Here is a 6,364-nt window from a genome sequence, read left to right as displayed (position 1 = left end):
GATGAGAGTGACTGAGTCTGGATCTTTCAGTACTGAAGGGCAGAGGCGGAATTCAAATGTAAATCTGTCTAGCTTCGAAGTCAAGGTTTTCTCTCCCATACAGGGCACACCAGTAATAATGTTTACTGTATTAGCTACTCAGATATTTAGTGAAAATGTTCACTTTAAAGTTATATATTAAAAGTCAGCATCACTCTCTCTTTTCCTAGGCTCTTAAAAGGTGGGTTGGTGGTCTAAGGTGTTGAAATTCAAACCTAATACAAATGTAGCACTCCCATATCATATCCCTTCCCAACCTAAGGAGAATTGCGGTGTATAATGGACCCTTCTGTTCTACTGCTTTCTCCACCTGGTCAACTCTCACGGGAAAACAAAATTCATATGATCAGTGAGGTCTAGAAATTAACATTTATTTTAAATCTGTCAAGAACTCCTGGCAGGTATTAATTTTATTAAAATGATTACATGTGGCAAAACAAAGAGAGGTAATTCTATTTCTCTACAACATAAATTATGAGTTAGATTCTCAGCTGCTGGCTCAGCATTGTTCAAGACCTTTTAAAAGACTGGGGGACTTTAATTTCCAGAACATGTTAAAGCAGCAAAAGAAAAAAATAAATTAAATGTAATTGCAATTGAAGATATTGCCAAGCATGTGCTATTTATAAAATCTTCTTGACATGTTTACAGGCCAGTCTCCAAGCTTTGGTATTTTAAAAAATCATGTGAACAGCTGTCCTATATTGACTTATCATCTACAGTTTGTAACACAGAACCAATTTGCTGATTTTTTTAAAAAAGAGATGGCAAAAATGAATCATGATTAATTCAAATAAAATATAACCAGCATTCATTCATCTAACTGAAATATGTCAAAAACACTTCTTTAAAATATTTAATACCAGAATAACTTACAAAAATAGTATGAAAAAGAGTGAAGTACTTGTCCTTAGTTTTCATTTACATGCTCACATTTTGGAAAAATTGTTTCATAAAGATTCCAAAGTTTTTATTATGGATAACTAACTACTTAAGGATGTAAACCAAAAGAACTCATACTTCATCTGATCATACAGTCATAACTTAACATATCTTGCTTTGCATTTACTGTTACTGCAAACAGCAATTTAAAAAACAAAGTAAAAATATCTATATACACAAAATATTTTTATATCAAATTATATTCATTACACGAAGTAAACCCAATCCCCAAATGCTATGTTACGTGAAAAAAGTGTCCTACAATTTATATCAAGACTGACACTGTCCATATAGTAACTAGAACAGGCTTTGGTTTTAAAAACATTTTGCAAAATAAAGAAAAATGTCACCACATGGCTGCACTACTGGCTCTCATTGACACTCACAAAAAATACTTTCCAGTATAAAAAAAAAAAAATTACAAAATACATTACACACCCAGAAAAAAAAATCCCATCATAAAAGAGTCAAATCCTTTTTACTTCTCTGTAGCATATACACTCTGTTATATTTGGCATCTCCACTGTTTGGTCAAGTTTCATATCTTCCGAAGCTGATTGGAACATTATTGTTTGATTGAAAAAGACATTTTTCTCTCTTGATATTGATTATTCTCACTCAATGGTAGTTTCTAAATCCTAATTTAGAAACAAAATGTTCTTTCTTTTAATGCATGATTTCACTTAATTTTTACTTTAATGTCCTACTTGGCAAAATTCAGAGACTGTTTAATGTTTGTTTTCCATATGTTTCAAATTTAAAAACCGATTTTATGCGTGTATATGTATATTCACAGAGATACATTTCTTTCATTGTCTTGTTCTCACTGCAGTACAAATTGTCCATCAGCAATTGTAATTTGAAATGAACCAAATAAAGGTTTTTAGTCATTCCGTTTGAAAAAGTTTCCATCACAAAAAACACTGAACTCTAATGCAAACAGGATTATGTTTTAAAACTAAACTATAGGTTTAGTTTTAAACAGGAAAATTTTGAGTTATTTATATAATAAAGTTTTTAAAAACTTTAGCAAAACTTGAGAAAAAGAAAATCCAAATTAATTCTAAAGGGCATTGTGGTGCTTTCCAGAAGTACTTGAAAAAAGTTTTTCTGATCACAATGTATTCATTGCAATTTTAAATTAGTTTGAAGGACTCACTTCTTAAATGTACGCATTATGTGGATGGATTGCCACACCTTTCACTTTGGAAGTTTGTAACACATCAGATATGCAGGCAAGATGCGTGCATGGAGTTCCCACCATCACCCTGAAAAGCACATTGAACAATTTTCAATACTGCAGAAGTTCTTTTAAAGGAACATTTCATTTGGCCTGAACAGATTTCCACGTTTTAACATGTGAATTATCGAATATATTTCAAGGACTTTGAGCAATTCTGGTTTCAGGTCTGGAATGATTGCATCCATCTGGAATGATGCACACAGACTAATAAGCATACGGCGTTGGCATTTTGAGGCATAGCTGTTCCACTATGCCCACGTTGGAGCTTATTTTCGGGAAGCAAGGCACTTACTGTAATGGTAATGCAGACATTTTATGCATAGTTTGAGTAACATAAAATAAGTTAATATTTTTGATTAAAATGAGTTTTTTTTTATAATTTATATGTCTTTTATAGAAGCAACTAAATGATATATTTTGGATAATTAAAAATAAGAAGAGTTTTGAAAGGGAGTATCTTTCACTCCTGCTTCGGCTCTTAGGATGAGGATTTACAAAAAAACATTGACATGAAGAACATCCATTAGACCTGAAAAGTGACAAGCTCTTAAAACTGCTGCACCAGGGGCACTTTGACTGTCTTTACTTCTGCTATATGGGACGACTTCTGGATGATGCAGCTAGTAGTCCCCTGCAGTTTGTCTTTTCCCTGTGCAAGATTTGTTAAGGCCATCGCTGCATTGATCTCCTTCCAGTATGTGTCCTCCTTGCTGGGTCCCTTTCTTTTAGCTGCACTGGATTTAAGCAAAACAGAAAGAAATGATCAAACTCACTGTAGTTTGCATCGAAAATGCCACCACTGAAAAGCACAAATGGCAAACAAAAACATCTTGCTCACCTGTCACCCTTACTGGATCCATTTTCCAGAGTGTCTGTAAGGAAAAGCAAAATTTCAATTACTTTTCTTCTTTTCTTTCCTTTTTAATCTCAGGAGTTTCACCATTAATTACCACGAGTAAAAGTTCATCACGAAATATGGTTGAAAATTAGTTATTTTCTTACAAAGATACAGTAGTTTAAACTAAGAGGCAAAAAGAAAATCTCTTTGCAAAAAAAGCAGGGATAAGATGACAGCAGGTAATAAGGAATAAAAAGTAGCTTTCACAGATGTATAAAATGTATAAAAATCTGCAGTTCATTGAGAAATTGGGTCTTTTCATCAGGAAGCAAACAGTGTAGGGAAAAGGGTGCTGACTGTAGCTGGGGACAGATTCTGGTCTTTCTGTATCACTCGGCTGCTGTGTAACTTTTGGCGGATTATGATGCCCCACAGGTCTGGGATTCAGTTTCCTCAGCTATAAAATAAAGGGGTGCCTAGGAGGTCTTGAGGTGCCTCTGGCTCAGTATTCTACGATTTCACGGGAAATCAAACCTCCATTTCAGAAAAAGGACGGACAAATAGTCCCCTTTGGCTAATCAGCAAATGAGTAACAGATCCAATGCTGAGAGCAACACAGGATTTCCAGGCATCTTAGAAGAAGCCGGCGTCAGCCTCTGACCTCCAAAGAATTCCTCATCCTGCTGTTGAAGGCAGTGAACGCTGGGACGCTAGCTTTTCCTTATACACTCTCCTCTGTTTAGATCTGCTCCCTTATTCACAACACTGTCTCCCAACACCACGAAAATATAAAGATGAAAATGGGTTCTTGATCTTGATTCAGTTTCTCTGGGTAGCACTTTTGGCTGAAAAAATATGGTATGAGGAACATGAAAACTGAAGCACTGGAGAGAAAGATATGTAGGGGGTAAAGAGGGGCTACCAGCATGGAAGGATGGGCAAAGGAGTGGGGTTGGGACTCCCCATCAGCCTATGAGACTCCAAAAGAAGATAGTGGCACAGCCACCGTCATTATCATTAAATCCACATCAATAGTCAACATGACCCAGTAGCTACAGAATGAGGCACTGTGCTGTGCACAGGAAACGTGAAAAATACAGTTTGCTCAAGGCCCTCTTCTAGTTCTATAGCCTTTGGAGAAGTGTCTCTTCCTGCCCTTTGTCCTCTCCTTTTCTTATACTGCCCCAAGCCAATATTTCTCAAGGCAATTTTTGTTTTCTCTGCAGTACCCATTGCTAGTTAGGCAATTAGCATAATTTCCGATTCTGAGCTCTAAGAGAATCATAGAACTAGAAGAAACTTGAGAAAAAGAACATCAACAAGATTATATCATCCAACCGAGGCAAGATTTCCTGGGGAAGAGATGGTCAAGGGAAAATAATTACACGACCACGTAGATGAGGCAGCTAAGCTTCAATGCCCTCAACAAAGGAAGAGAATTGGGAAAGCCTGCTAACATATCCTGAGTCAGGCCTTGAAGTGCAGACCGTGAGACAATAATGGATCACTATGAGCTCTTTTCACAACTCTTCAGCTAGGGATCCAGGGAACTTAAAACAAAAAGGCAAATAAACAAATCAAAAGCACTTAGTGAACAAATGATATGGTTGTCGTAAAGAATCAATGAGATGATGTGTGTCTGGCCCCAAATGGAACAGCAAATGTTAGTTCCTTCGGTCTCCTTTCCTTGAATATTCAGGCAGCATTTTATAAGGTTTTAGGGATAATTTTGAGTAAATAATTCAATCTGTGAGCAGCTGATGGTCACCCTCCAGAGCCCATCAGCCTCTGGATCATCTGGCCCCTCCTAAGTCAACCCGGATGTTCAGCTACACCTCTTCTACTTTTGATAATTTGGGAATTATAAAATTACTCATATAGGGCCAGCCCGGTGGCGCACTGGAGAGTGCGCCGCTTGGGAGCGTGGCGGCACTCCCACCGAGGGTTCGGATCCCGTGTGGAGACCGGTTCCTGCTCACTGGCTGAGCATGGTGCGGGCGCAACACCGAGGGTTGCGATCCCGTTACCGGTCAGTAAAAAAGACAAAAAGGAAAAAAAAAATTACTCATATAGATGGAGGAAAAGAATGATAATTTTTAATTTATAGAACTCTGATGATCCTGATTTACAGTTCACTTACCATATAACAGGTGATACTCTAAGTGCTTTGAGTCTGAACTAATTTAGTATTAATGACTTTGTATAGGGGTAGCATGTCTCTGTGGTGGCCATTAAGTCATTCTTTGTTTTGTATTATTATCTGTAAATCTTTATTCAGTAAGGACAGGTGCTACCAGAACAAAGAACAAGTCAAGGCCTTTGTTTAGGAAAAAGGAAGCCAGCAACATTGGACATTTTACAGAGGAAAAAAAATGAGTGAGGTCTTTGCTCGGTTTTGACCACAAATTGCAACAATTCTGTTACCAAAGTGAAGCAATAGGTTATGGAGATATTTATTCAACGGAAAGACTTGGCAAATGCAGAATAAGTTCCATGAAGTTTAAATAACATTAAGGAAATAACAAAACATAATTTAGAAAAGACCACATAACTGATGCTCTGGCTCACAAATAGAGTGGGCTCACATATAGGAAGGGAACAAGAATCTGATTCCCTACCTGAATGGTCAATCTGAGCATGGTTACTGCACAGACAAAAAGGAAGCCTGGGGCTATCAAGTATATAATGGGTTACAGAACCCAGAAATGCCATCCATGCATGCAGCCTGCATGTGCAAGGAGAACATGGAATTCACTTTTCAGGTCCATGGAGAGCTTCTTTTTAAGATAAGGAGTGAACTTGTCTGTCCTGCAGCTGTGTGAATGCTGGGACACAGCTAGCACTCCCTGTGGCTGACTCCTTGAACTCTTTCCAGAGAGAAACAAGTTTACTGCAGCCAACCGTGAAATCCTGCTTATAAAATCCTGCTTACTCTTTGGGTGTATGTATTTTACACTTTGGTGCCTAAGAAAATACCTTTGAAGTGTAAAAACATAAAGTCCAATACCTGTTTGAGTATTCTCCATTAGTTTCACAAATTTCAACAATGTACTAGACTGTGTTCAAAAGACCGCATTCTACATTTTCTTTTTAAGGCAGGTGGGTGCATGCAATGTCATGAGGAATGGATTAGGTTACTTTCCAGTAACAGAAGAAAAATCTTCATAAAAAGTAATGAAGAAACATCTAGCTTCTCTATCAATAGTCGGTGCTAAAACAGCACGTAACAAAGCTCTATCTCAAAGATTTCAAAACAACCAGAAAAATCTGACTAACACCACGTTCCGGGGGGGGGGGGGGGG

The 6,364-nt window shown here is 37.4% G+C and overlaps 1 long non-coding RNA gene across 1 annotated transcript; it reads right to left on the bottom strand.

The window, feature by feature from the left end:
* Positions 1-390: 390 nt before the first annotated feature.
* Positions 391-3,100, bottom strand: LOC103583237. The gene is made up of 2 exons (XR_549840.1): positions 3,063-3,100; positions 391-2,958 (listed from the first exon to the last, which is right to left on the bottom strand). It is a non-coding gene; the product is annotated as an uncharacterized LOC103583237 (long non-coding RNA).
* Between the last annotated feature and the right edge of the window lie 3,264 nt (positions 3,101-6,364).

The sequence above is a fragment of the Galeopterus variegatus genome, unplaced genomic scaffold (assembly GCF_000696425.1).
Source record: "Galeopterus variegatus unplaced genomic scaffold, G_variegatus-3.0.2 Scaffold20852, whole genome shotgun sequence".
NCBI lineage: Eukaryota > Metazoa > Chordata > Mammalia > Dermoptera > Cynocephalidae > Galeopterus > Galeopterus variegatus.
The sequence above is the reverse complement of the archived record's forward strand: the minus strand, read 5'-3'. Positions and strand labels throughout refer to the sequence as shown.